Here is a 15,471-nt window from a genome sequence, read left to right on the forward strand (position 1 = left end):
ATTATTATGTCAAATAAAAAAACCGAAGCTTCGAATAATGCTTGTTTAAACATGTATTAGTAACAATGTTGATCCTTGTGATCTACAGCCATAATTTTCATAGCGCTTTAAGCGTAGCCTTTAGCCACAATATTGTATTAGACTTAATGAACCGTGAAGCATTAATTTAATAGGATTTGCATTACAAACCAATATAGTCGTATATGGATATATGACTCTGGATCTATAGATAACTTTAGATATATGGTTTTGCAATATAAAATGGAGGTAGTATGGCTGGGATATAAGAAAACTTACCACGATTTTTCTAGATCTAAGAACTCATTTTATTTTTATTCCTTAATATATCTTAGTAACTCTTGAAGCCGCATAAACATTAACATTTATTTGTGAAGAAATAGTCTGTACTTGCAATTGAGTCGTTTCGGATATGTTTCGGATATAGTGGTGTCCATCATCAGGGGATATTGAAAGGAAATGGGCTTGAACAGAGAAACAACAAAAAAATGGCAAATAGACACAGAAAAGACTTAAAATTTTTATAAGGCACCCTTACAAAAATTTAAAATTGGTACAAGTTACACCTACCAGGGTTAAAGTTAATGTCTAAAAACCTTTTATTTATTTACTTTCTATTTATATTCTATTGTTGACAAAGACGAAAAGAGATATTAATAATTAGACTGAATACTATGTTAAAGAAAATGCTGAACTCAAACTGAGGTGACATCTATGTTGAGCACCTAGTACTCTCAAATTCTCGACGTAGATGTCACCTAAGTTTAAGTTTAGTTTTCTTTAACATACTAATAATGTAAAATTTAAAAATAATAATCTAATTATTAATGTCTCTTTTCGTCTTTGCTGACAAGAGAATATTAATAAAAAATTAAAAAATAAAAGGTTTTTTGACATAAACTCAAACACTGGTGGGTGTAACTTGTATCAATTTTAAACTTTTGTAAGTGTGTCTTATTAATTTTAACTCTTTTCTGTATCTATTTATCTCTTGTTTCTCTATACTAACTATACTTTACTACTCTACCAATATCTACAATTTTCAAATACACGCATGTTAATCCTATAAAAAGACGTCATAGAGCACTTTGATTTAAGTTAAGACCCTTTGAATAATCGATTTTATTCTAGTTCAAGTTCATGAAAATACATAATAGATGTAATTGTTCTAAAAATTTAAGATTATTGTAATATAGGTTCCCAATAAAATAACCTACAATTGGTAGATCTTTTGTTTTTAAAACATGGATTCTGGAACAACCGTTTTCTTAAAGCTTTATGAGCTTTTCATTTAAATAAGTTTTTTTTACTTTATTTCTGTACCATAAAGGAAAGTTTCACTAGTGTGTGAAACAATAAAATTAAGAGCATCATAAATGAAATTATAGACCACCTCACAAACGACGTTTAACGTTAAATATTTACGTTAAAATTTCCGTTCTAGTTGTAAACTGCAAGCTAGTCACTGTCACCTAAAAAGAGCATACATTGCAAAAATTATGAAGTTTATATTGAAGTGGATCGTCGGGCTTCAGGTATTTATCAAAATAAGTCGTAGTCTACGGAAATTCTTTATCTTCACAAAATTAAAAAAATTATACAAAAAGTCCAAAATTCCTGTATGAGATTCTCTTATGGTATCCCCTACAGAAACCACATATCGCCTTATCTCAATAACAATAAAATATTAAATATGAACAATAGAAGAAAGCTACATATGTATAATTTTGTATATCGCATAGTAAATAATAATCAACCATTTAATTTAAGAAGTCAGTTTCAAGAATTCGAACATGCGCATGCAACACGAAATAACAACGTTTTTATCGTACTATTGCATAGAAGGGCAGCATTTCAACGTTCCTTTAAGTATGTAGCTGTTCAAATGTGGAATGGCTTAAACAATGACATAAAGCAAATACCCTTGGGAGCTTTCCCTGGTCAAATAAAATACTAAACTACTAATGGAGCAAAGAATTGGCAATTAATTCAAGTAGGGTGATATATAAAATATAATAATGCATAATAATAACATAATACAAGAAATAGTAACATGTAACATGAGATATGCATGTGTATATAATATGCTAATTTTCAGTGGAATGTTCGGAGATTATATTTTAAAATTCCGTCTTTAGTTTTATTCTATTTTCTTCCGTAACATACATTCGTATATTTTTTCATAGCCTAGCCTAGACCACGCATCTTGGGGTTACTTTTTGGAGTCTTTTTTTGCCTCGTCTGTCCTCTCTCCTTGCGCTCGTCCGTTGTCGCACTGCCGCTGCCTGTCTTAAAATCTTAGGCTAATTAATTGTATATCATAATTAATATATAATTGAATATTATAATTAATTGTATATTAATTAATTGTTATTAATTGTATAATTGTATATAAGAGATATGATGATGGTGACCATTATTCAACAACTTATCAATAGCTTCAGCTACATTACGTTTGTGAAAAGCATATAAATGTGACATACAGCAATGATAAATTCATAACATTGGTTATTTTTATGACAAATTCCATACATTAATAAAAACTATATTACGGAACTCGAAAATTTTTAGCAGTTCCCATTTTTCGCCGCAAAAATCGTATTTGCGTTATCAGGAAATCCATCGGGGGAAATTATTTTCAAGACTCCTACCTTGGTGGGGTTGTTTCGAAGTTAAAAGCCTAAACGGTAAATCGAGTTACATTTTACTGACATCCAGAAAATGAATGTTGTCACTTTTTACGTTTCCTTGCCAAGCGATGCGTGATGTGTTTTTAAGAATGATTTCATGAGCGAATCAGCCATTAAAGACCTGTCATGGGGTGGAAGTTTGCTTTGACAAACTTATCGATACGAAAGAGGGCATTTTTGAGTATACCAAAGTCGTTCTAAATATTTTTTTAAGGTTATGTGCATATACCGTGTAAAATGTTTATTTTTCTATTAAATTTTTTTCTAGGTAAAACTTTAATGTATAATAATAACAATATGTTTTTTTCATTGCAGCTTAAACAGCTATGTCCGGACAGTACTATAAAAATAAAGTCGTGATGTAGAAAAGTTCAATTATGATTTTTTTACCTGTGAAACAAGTAAGTTCTAAATTATTTTTTAAATTTCTAACGGTTGTCCTTAAAAACCAAATAATAACAAAATTTTTAACAAGCAAACGATTTAGATTATTCGTCTTGGTTTCAACATTAATCTCACCCTAAAGATATCATAAGTGATATTAGCGAAAGAATGGCGCGTAATCGGCCCATCAGTCTGGCCTGACGTTTCGTAAATCTCTGAAACGACCGACAACCCTTATTTAATTTTGATTTATTTCTTTCCTTCGACTGGAAAACACTTCATGTCAATCAAAATATATTAATAAAAGATTTTTGTCTTAGAAAAATATCTAAGTGATCCTCGTATCGATTACGTTACAAATAGTGTAACCAAGACCTAAATAATGTACTGTACAATTTTTAAGTAAATCTCTGGCAAGAATTAGAAAATGAGTTAAGCCCTATCATAAATTTATCTAGTTTGTCAATTTTTTAAAAATTCAAATATAGTTATCATCAAAAACTTCTTAGTGTCTGCTATAGAACTTTTTTTCCTACCTCATAAATTTAAAGTGCTATTTTATCTCTTTACTAGCACAATCTATAACTAAAAACTATATTCTATCATATAGTTTTTAAAATAAAGTTTAACAGAAGAAAAAATAAATACACTCACATATATCTTAAATATACCACCACCCAATATCTATAAAGTTTCGAGTAACCGGTCTTAAGTTAAACTCCTTCCGCATCGAAAACCAGATAACATGCAACCCTGCCATGCGATAATCCAACAGCCTGTCACATCCCTTGGGTCTGCATTATCTAGTTTCATAACATGTGTACGTATTAGTCGGGTTATCCCACTTCTGATATCTAGTTACTCTTCTGCTATTAACTGCCTCGTTGGTAAAGTTACGGCTCAGTTTGTATGCAGGGAAAACTCTTATGATGTGCCGTTTGCCATTGTCAATGCAGTGTACATTAGCTGACTTTATGCTTTATGGACAATCGTTAAAGATTTTATACGAAAAGCAACAAGACATTTTTATAATGTATTTGATTGTTTTTTTTGAACAGCTTCTTTACTGTCTTTTTATATAAAAAAGGTATGTTTATAAGGTAGACTTACTTTTATCCACTGTTATGAAATTAGTTAATTATTCGCATAGTTTTTGTACTGTCTCGGTCTTATTTTTTTAATTTAAATTAATTATTTAGGTGGAGTTCTACTTAAGTTAGTACATCTTGTCTGAGGACCCCATTTGGGTACCAAATTAGGATATTTAGGTTATTTTATTGTAAATCCTGGTAGCTGAAATTTTGTATACTTGCTTGATTTGACTGCCAGTATTGTGTACTTAGTTTTATTATACTATTGGTTTTTATCAGCGAAAACAATGTAGAAACTTCAAAGCACTTCCAAATCGTTCCATGAGTCCTAAAAAGGAACTGCGTTTTGTGACATTTTAGTCAGATAAGTTGTTTGCCTGAGAAACAATTAAACGACAGACAATGCGAGTCAGGTAAAAGTCAATAAAAAGAGTGTGTTTGAAATATAAAAGTATATTCCAGAAGTAAGTGTTTTCCAGAAGAAGTGAGTTTCTGAATTCAGCTACAATTGGTGCAGAAGTAAAGGATATCTAGAAGCTCAATTGCGTAGAAGCCTTTAAGCAGAAGTTAGACTAAGATGGAGATCGAGAATTTATTGGAGCTGATGTTTAAGAAGCAGGATAAGAAATAAGGAGATGAAGACCATAAGCAGAGAGAAGAACAAGAAGAACGAGATAAGAAATAGAATTTATTAAAGACAATTACATCCGAACTGAAAAAAGAAAGTGAAGAACTAATTAAGACTATGGAGGACGACCCAAAGAAAGAAAATGAATTTCTGATTAGGATCATAAAAGATGATTTGGAGAAACAAAATGAAAATCAATTCAGAAAAAAGATCCTGAAAGAAGATCTGGTAAATTAAGAACATGATCTTAAAAAGGAGCAGTACGAATGGGACAGAAAATAAGAAGAACATGATTAACAACTTAGAGAAGATCTGAAGATAAAACAGAAACAACTGAGGATGAGTCATCAACATTCGAGATGACGAAGAAAAGACAATCTATTTTAAGCTAGGCCTAACAGGGGAAGCTACAGAAATTCTAAGAATGGCACCATCCTAAGAATGGCAATACCTTAATTTTGACGTTACTGGTGCATGATTTAAAGATGAAAAACGGTGAAGTCCATCTACAACAACTGTACCAGACCGAAATCTAGACAAAAAGACAACAATTTGATGAAGGTCTGCAAAAAATTGAGGCCGATATTGGTCAATTTTTTAATCTGGCTTATTCTTCCATAACAACGAAGTTCAAGAACAAATCTCTATAAATTATTTTATTGATGAAAATCAAGATCCAGATATTAACCACACACTAAGGATGGCTTAATATAAAATTACTTTAGAAGCATGGACTGGCGTATAGGGTAGCTTTTCAAGCAACTAGAAGGCAGATCCGGATAGACCTGGACAAATCAGAACCTCGGAGAGTGACCTCGAAGACCGCTTGAAGAAGCTTAAGTAATTTTGCGGTAGAAAACCCAGGAGATCATATCGCTGTTAAAATTGTAATGAGGAGAAGTATTAATGCCCCAAATCTTTGACAGACTCAAGGAACCAGAGGTAAATGTGAGATGGTGGTAGATAAAGGATTAAGTTATAATCGTGAATCCGAACATCGGAACTCACTACAGAATTTCACTTCAGTCAGCGAATGGAAAAGGATCCCCATTATTAAACTACATAAAGCTAAAGTTATTATTAGCATAACAACATTCCAGTAGCAAGTATTAGTGGCAGAAAATACGGATGACGTTATATTATGATTAGATGTTATGAATACTAAGATGTTATGCATTTTAAAATGAATGTATATAATATTGATGAGGAAAACTGGGGTTCTTATGCACCATCTGTATGAAGATAATGGGAATACCGGAGAAGTTAAGTTATCTCAGGGAATTACCATACTAGCTAATTCAGAGAGTATGGTTCATGCCATAACTCAAATGGTGGAAAAACTGTTTTGATTCAGCTTATAGAAATCTGTAAAATATATGGTCAATATCTTTCAGGAATCTACTATCTCTATCTACTGTTTTTGCTCGAATAGTAAACTTGAAAAGATATAATCAGCACTTGAATTAAGGAGAGAATATTTGCCTATACTTTGAAGTAGTGACAGTCATGAAAAATGCTGATAAAATTCATCATTAAAGCAAACCTATTTCAGTACGTTTACCAAACAAAACCTTTTTGAAAAATACTCTGCAAATTTGATAATAGATTAGAGTACTAAATTTCGACGTCTTATAAAAAAAATCAAGATGCGTTTTCCTTGCACCATATTGACCTGGGAAGTACTGATTGGGTGCAGCAACGAATTAACACTGGACCGGAAAGATTCCGATACCTAATAAGGTGAAGTTTTTTCAATGCTTCAAGAAATATGGATACAAGGAGTTATAGAACTATCTCAGGGTTCTTAGACATCTTCAGTTGTACTATTAAAAAGTAGTAGTAATTGGCGAGTAAACAATATTTCGAAAAAAGGCAGTCGCCTACCAAAAATTGATGGCATCCTGGACACGCTACAGGTTCACAATGGTTTCCAATGCTGAATGTGTATGTAAGGATATGTACTGGTATGGAATGAAGGATAAATACTTGTACGTAAGAATGATTATTTAAATATTATCTAAGAGTCATTTGTTAGGCTTCGAGAGGCCAACCTGAAATTAAGGCTTACGAAATTTTGTTTATTTCAACAAGAAGTTTGATACCTCGACCATGTAATATCAGAAAATGGTATCAAGACTGATCCAGATATAGTAGAAGCATTTGAAAATTGGCCACGATTTACTGACAAATACTATAACTTAAGAAAATGTCTGGGTCTTTGCACATGTTAGAGAAGATTTGTAAGAAATGTCGCTAACCTTGCGAAACCTCTACATAGGCTTCCGGAGCACCAAATTGTATTTAGTTGATGAGCAGACTCAATTCCTGGACAAATTTTTATTTTTAATATAGATGCAAACAATGTTGGAATTGAAGCCGTCATTTCACAAAAATATGAAGATGGCGAAAATGTAATATCCTTTTTTAGTAAAACGCTATCAAAGATAGAAGGAAACTTAATTGAGCAGAGGAGAGCTATTGGCAGCATTAAAAGCTGTTTCTCTGACATGGCGATTTCGGTTTAAACACCCTGAAGGACAAATAACAAGGTAGTTTCAACGGCTATAAAAGTATCACTTTATAACAGAATAAAGGAAAGGCTCATCATCATCAAAAGGCTTTATCTAGATGACCATGTATTGAAACCTGTCAACATTATTTTAAAAAGAAATTGAAACAACAACTAGAGTTATTTGAAGAGTGGAGTGCAGCTGGTTTAATTAAGGGTCAGTATGGTGACCCAGTACAGTATTTGGCCTTATTTATGAACTTTCGAGAAATTTCAAATTCACAATGGAAAGATAATTTGATAAAAATTGGAAGGATAATGGAAATATTTTGACAAATCTCTAGATCAAAAAGCTTACTGGGCTCCATGGGATTCGTTGATTATTCAAGATGGATTATTAAAACAAGCCTGAGAGAGCGTAAATGAAAAAGAAATAATACAGTTTTTTATTAAAAACGGATTTCAGAAGACCTTGAAGATATCCATGGCATTCTCACCGAGGTCATTTTCAAATTAGAAGACATTGGCAAAAAAGAAAGGAGGATATTACTGGCTGAACAGTCAGGAAGATGTGGAACGCTGGTGCCGACTTTGTGAGCAATGATCATGAAGCAAGGGTCCAAAACTCAGAGTAGAAGAAAAATAATGCAGCATCTTATTGGCGCACCCTTTGAACAAATCTAGCAGGACCTTTTTCTACTAGCAGCTCCGGAAATCGATATGCTCTTATTGCTATGGATTACTTTAGTAATTGGCCCGAGGTTTATGCTGTTCCTAATTAAGAAGCAAACACAGTAGCTGAAGTGCTGTTCCAAAACTAGATCTGCTAATTTGATGTCTCCAGAGAGATACATTTAAAGAAGCTTCAGGTATTCCAACAGGTATTCCAGTTGCTAGGAGTCAATAAAACCCGCATGACTAGTTAGGTTGAAAGATTGTATTGCATTTTTAAAACATAATTGAGATTTGTGGTAAAACCTAAGAAAATCAATTGGAACGATTCCTATTGGCATATCGTTCTTCTACCTACAAGTGTACTAGAGAAACCCTGGGAAAAGTTGTCTTGGGTGATGCACTTTTTTTACCTTTAGACATTATTACTGCGACACCTGATAAGGCTGAAACCCTTGAGGAGTTCGTCGACCATCTACAAGAATGTTTGCAAATATTTTATCAACAGCCACAAGATATACTTTATCTAGAATGTAATATAATGAAATCACATTATGACATAACGGCAAATGAAATGATATGAAAATGTAAGTACGTTTATTATTATTCTCATCATCTCTTTCATGTAGAAAATGAGTCTTTAAAAGAGAGTGTGCTTCGTGACATTTTATTCAGTTTTATTATGTACCATACATTACTAACCATGCTAGTAACTGCACACACTAATAATAGACAAGTAGTTTAAAAGTAGGTATATTGTGGACTGCACGAATTTTCCACTTGTATTAATTATTACAAATATGTTATTATTATTACTGAAACAAGTTTAATAATGTTAAAATTACAATTTATATGGTTAAAATGTGGTGGAAGTTAAAAGTGAACTTTTTGCACAGTAATCGACCAAAATATTTATACATTTACACGATTTTAATTAATTTTATATCAAATATTCAAAATAATTTGCATAATTTAAATGTATTCCATTAGTTTTTTTATATTGCGCCTATATATTACTTTATATAACCATAAAATAAATCAGTATTGCAAAATATTAATTACAAATATACTCATTCTTCAGCATTACATTTATAAAATTAAAATTTTTTTAACCCTGTAAATTTAGTGTATTTTAGAGATTTTGCATAACTATGTTTAAATGGATGGAAATTACTTCTTAAAAATTAAACTTCCTTACTAATTTTTTTTCTTAAAATTACATGTTCAAACGAAAATCGACATGCAAGTCAGAGGGCGACCGGCCACGGAATTAAAGGATATTAAAAAGCCATGACAGCTCCGAGACTGCCTTAACAAGAGCTCCACTGGGAGAATTTAATACTGCAAATCCTGTATTCTCGGATAAGCATTTTTTATCCTGTCTAGAAGCTGGAATAACGCGCCAGGTCCGGAATAGTAAAGTGGAGGAGGGCGTGACGCAAAAACAGTTGAAGAGCGACCGTTACTGTCCGGCTTAGCCGAGGAGAAAATCAGGAAAGCAAAAACAAATTTCGTGTTTCGGCTAGAATAATAATAAGCGGACAACAACTTGAGAATATACGAGAATCTGCTTAAAACGATGAGAATAAAGAGAATGAATTTATATTGAGTCTTTTATGTGCTAATGCTGCGTCAGGGTGGGTCGTAATTATCATTCGTCTAACCTTGAGTGTTTCAGCTTTTTATCAAGTTTAGTTGCTCCAACTGGAAACTATACTAGCTAGATTTAGGTTCAGGAGTATGACATGAAGTTTCGTGTTTTAATGACCAGTAATCTGCTTGTTGAGAATTCTAAGCATTTCAAAACTTTCGAAGAAATTCAAAATTAATTTTTTTTTTGCGTTATTTGAGTTCATGTAAATTAGAATAACAAAGTACAATTTTTTAAACCGCTTCTTAATTTTTATAAGAATTCATTTTCATTAGCTTAAATTTTGACCTTTTTATTACCAGAAACCATCATTAACTTTATTTTTTTAAATAAGTGGAACTAGACTGAACATGATTCAATCTGCATTTTTATTTACGAACCAAATGTTGGTTTATGACTAAATTAGATAGTTATAGAGACAGTTTTAGGTGAGAATTATTTGTCGTTGATTTTTGACTAAATTTCATTAAAAAAAACTCATTCTTCAGTACTATAATATACACGAAAACCGTGAACGAACATACAAAATTACATATTAAATTTAAATTTATTTTTATTTAATTAAATAAATATAATTTAAGTCATGTTCGAGAAAAATAATTATATGAATTACTAATTACTATCTAATTAAAATATTCTATCAAATTAAAGTCTTTACAATTGGCAAAAGGACTCACTTATTGAGAGACAAATATATTATTTATTTATTAAGTAAGTCAACGGACTAACGCTCAACTTAATAATAAAGTAGCACTAAAGTATTGAATAATAAGTCAAGTTAAAATATTAAAAGAGACATGTAACAAAATGTACCGAAAAATTCTTAATATTACCTCAGAAATAATTTAAATCTAATTTAACTTGTATAATTTATAAAAAATCAATAGATACGTTTTTAAGCATATATTTTGATATTCGAATTCAAGATGTCAAGTTTTGTTTGATATGTATGTCATCATCCTATTAAAAGGAGATTGATGACCATACAAAGTGCGTTGAAAGTATGAACAAAATATATTATTTTCACGTGTGGTTAGATAAATCTTCATCTTTTTAAGTTTGAAGCTTCAATAGCCTTGAGAAAGTGCCATAGAATGTGAAGCTTAAAACTAATGTATTGCAATAATTTAGTTTGAATACGCTTAATTTAACCAATATGTATCACATGATAGAGAGACCAAACACTGGTTTTAGTTTAGTTCTCTGCAGTTTTCTAATTGTGATTTAATTAAAAAGTCGCATAATTATTTTATAGTAAAAAATTTATTAAAATCTTGAGTACGTCTCTTCAAAAAGTCAAGCATTTTATATGCCTTGTTACAGCAATGCTTAATGTGATAACTAAATAATAATTTTGAATCAAAATATACTCCTCTCTAAATGTCTGTGACTAAATGAATATTTTCATACAAAAGATCTTCAATTTAAAAGAGATATTTAATATTGGATTGTTGCAAATAAAATTTGCCGCTTAAAGGAATACGTGATGCTATTTTTAAATTTTTATTTCAACTATTTGAAATCTTTCAGTAAGGTAAAACTTCGTCCACTGCAACAAAGTTCTACGCACACCGTATTCTTGTAACTTGAGGATGAGACGGTTGTGGAATGCTTTGGAGAAATGAATGTATATTGAATCAACAGCACACTCACTCTTCAAAGCAATGGTAAAATAAAAGGTTGTTTGTAATTTCTTTGCCTTTTAAAAACCCATGCTGCTTGATAGTGTAGAACATTCATAAAGCCTGAGATTAGGTAATCTGTAACTGATTCAAATATTTTGGAATATTCTGGAATACTACATAAGACGGGAAACAGGAGAAGTGGTACTTGCCAGTACGCATTTCTGTTGGCAGGGTAACCTGAAAAGCAAAAGAAAAAGAGAGGAAATGTTATAAGCTGTAGTGCTTTTGATTTTGGAGAAAAAATAAACTGTATTTATTATATATAAATAAATATTCAAACTAATATTTATCAAACTTCTTTTTGAGTATTATACAAATAAAATATGAATATTATTATTTTCATTATTTAGGAGTGATATTGATATGATATATATAAGTGATATTTTACATAATTGTGATTTTAAATTTACTATTAATTAATATTACGTTAATTGACACTTTGCCAAGGATTATGTGCAGATTCTAATCAAAAGAGATCATTTTAGAGATTCTCGCTCACTGAATTTTTTAATTTATTGTCTTTAAAAAAATATTAATATTCAAATTAACAATTAACTCCAATTTTTAGTTACACTTAAAAGTTAACTAATAAATTTAAAAAAAGTTACATAATTTTATGTGACACAATAAATATTATACAAAAGTATTTATAATTATTGTTTCATTGTACAAAACCTAAGTACAGATAGCTACTTAGTTAATTGTATTAACATTTATAATCAAGCTATAAATGACAATTTTAGATTTTAGTTTTTTATTTATTCTCCTTTGTAATTTTTTTAAATTAATTTCTCTCCAGTACACTAAATTTAATGAACATTAAAAATTAAAATATTTGTAATTTTTCTTAGTTGCATTTTAAAACGAATTATAATTTTAAATTTAAATTTATTTATTTAAAGATTTTATAAAATTAAAACCAAAAGCACAACTACCTGGAAAAATTCATTTATTTTGTCAAAAACTCTCTATAGATAAAATCATCTCTATGCAGATTAAAGTAAATACATTTTCCAGGTTTACTGGTTTCGTTTAGTCAGTTGAGATTACTTTAGTCATTACTCATATATGACTAGGCAGTTGAAATATTAAAAGTCTCAACTTCCTGAAAAGTTTTTTTTTGTTTTTAACCAGGCAGTTGAAGTTTCATCCAAATAATTATTATTTATATTTTTCAGGCAGTTAGTTATTTTCAATGTCTAGCAGACGAATTTTAAGAAAATTCATTTTAAAAACAACATTCTTATTAAAACTAAGGGTAGAACTGCCTGGAAAACTTAACTCATTAAAAAAAAAATCGGAGCACGTCATGTCTGGGCGCTAATAAATCCAGTTGCTCATTATTTCCAGGCAGTTAAAATAATTTACTTCTATCATAACACAAACCTCAAAAAATAAAGTTAATGGAATCGCTTGTTTTATCACACTGCAATTATGGTGACACAGTTTATTGGCCTTTTCTTAATAGAAATTCAAAATACCGGCTTCAAAAAATACAAAATGCTTGAGTACGGTTCATTTTTGGAATAAGTGTAAGAGAACATATTACACCAAAATATTGGGAACTTGGTTGATTGAAAATATGCGATCATCAGAGGTTTCACCTGAGTTGCCTAGGAAAACTATTAATTGATATTTCCCGACCAGGCTATCTGTTTGATAAAAGAAATACTCTTTAGAACAGAGACACGCGTTTTAATGATTTATTTGATGTTCTTAGGCACAGAACAGAACTTTTCTAACGTTCGTTTTCCTATTTGTTACCTAAGTTAGCCAACACTGATATTTTTCGCAAACTGTATGACCTACCATTTTTGACATTTAAGAAAAAATATAAGCAAAAGCAATATACTTACGACATAGAATGTCAGAATTTTTTAGTGATTTTATAAAATGTCATTTCTACGCTTGTGTTACCTTCTGTATACCTTTATAATTACAAAAGTATCATTGCTTAGTTAGTACCTTAAGTTGCCAATATGTAAATTTAATCTTATGTATTTTGTATGTATGCTCGGTTAATAACAGCTATGCTGAACTTCGCCAAGTTAAAAATAAAGGCCTATTATGGACAGCAAAATAAGGTTTCAACTGCTACCTTTACTACCCTATAAAATATCAATGATGGTCTCGACTGCCTAGACAAATAAAAATATTTTTATTCCTCTGAGGAGTTAAGGCAAATTTTATCAGCTTCAGTTACTTCCAGGTAGTTAAACCACTATTCACAGTTTCTAGGCAGCCTAATAGATCACTTATTTCCTAGAATTACTTTTTATCCAGAAATTGTTTTGTTTTTAATTTCGAATAGGACCTCAGCTTTCCTGATTAGATAGTGTCTTTAGCTGCTCTAGAGACGTCACAGTGGAAGCATTATCGATTGATCTTCTGATAATTGCATCAATTAGAGCTTAGTTTTCTTGGTTGATCTCACATATTGGCCTTGATATCTTTCTTTGCTCATAAAATGGCAAGGGTTTGGCGGACTTTCCAGTAATTCCAAGTTATGTTCTTTGATGTCTTATTGATTTACGTTTATGGCAAGTAAACTGCTTAATAGCTTATCATCGTTCACTGTTTCAATAAATTCTTCAGAAAGTAGTAAGGATTGATTAATAGCTTTTGATATTTGGATTTCATTATTTTTATTGATTCAACATTATGCGAAACCAGAGAAACATATTCAGTAGATCCTTTATTAGCTTCATCAGTAAAAGCTAAATCTTATCCATTGATTTCTGTTAAAGGGCTTAAAGGCATTGGTTTTATTTTTTCTTCACGATATGCAAAATATCATCAATCATCTTTAGCTGAGCTAGTAATATCACCAGAAATAAGTGAAAGTTGATTTACTTATTTTTTTTTAATTTTGTAAAATTTCTGGTGAGAGTTGATTTAATCTCTTTTATTGATTATGTTATTATTTTGATTTCCGTAGACCGCAGAAATTAAAAAGAGAGGGCATTATTATATACAAGTTTTTATATTTGAGGGATTCTTGTAAGACGTAAGAGCTGTATTATTTTATAGTATATATATAAAAATAATTTTGTGCACATCCTATTTTTATTATCATTCATATTCTGACATCTAAAGGAGAGTAATTTTGTACAGATTTATCTTTTATGCGATTGAGGATCTATGAAAACTTTAACTAATTGAGCTATTTTATCAACGTAACGCTAATCTTGTTCACTAATTTCACACAACTGCCTTGGATTAATTTCATTTTCATTATTTTTTTTTCATGGGAAGCATTTTTAATTGATCTTCTACTATCATCAAAAAAAGTAAGGCTTGTTATTGATTATTTGCTACTAATAATGACCTTGATTCAATTTTTTCGATTGATTTATCTTCCAAATGAGAAATCAATTCATCTTCAGTTGACAACCTAATAATTTCAATAACAAAGTCTTTTTCGCTGGTTTCAAATGACTTAATGACTTTCTGAACTAATAAGTTCAGAAAGTTCCGAAAACATATTTACTTATTAAAAGGATGTGTCGGGATACTTTATGGTTTATGAAGCAGCAAAATAAAGGTAATACTTGCCGACACGTGTCTCTGCTTATTGGCTTCTTCAGGGCAAGGCATCCAGAAAACCAAAGAAAGAGGGAAAAAACTTAAGGAATCACGATCCGCTTCCTGACTTATGGAATATCCTGACAAACTCCTTTTTTTGAAATATTTACTGATTTTATTAACTTTTCTTAAGAAGTTAATATTAGTCAAAAATCATAATTTTATATAAATCTTGAATAGATTTTAATAAATTAATTTTTATGCCTGATCTAAATTAAATTAAATTTATCACGTAAAAGCCACTATTTATAATTATATGAATTTCCTCTAAAACCTTGTATTCATAAACTCCGAAATGCAAATATAGGCGTATTAGACAGTAAATATCCAAAACTTTTTAACAAAGCATATTAACCAATAACTCATATATATAATGCTCTATGAAAAGGCTTCCACCGGATTTCAAATCTGAAAATCAATTTGCAGACCTGCGGTATTGCAAACAAACTTTTGCTTCTGCATATTTTCATGTCAAACTCCAATGCAGACTAAAGGTAATTTTGAAATTATTGTTTATTCGTAATTCAGTCCATATTTTCAGGTATACATTAAGCTTGT

This window comes from Anthonomus grandis, chromosome 4 (genome assembly GCF_022605725.1).
Source record: "Anthonomus grandis grandis chromosome 4, icAntGran1.3, whole genome shotgun sequence".
NCBI classification, from domain to species: Eukaryota; Metazoa; Arthropoda; class Insecta; order Coleoptera; family Curculionidae; genus Anthonomus; species Anthonomus grandis.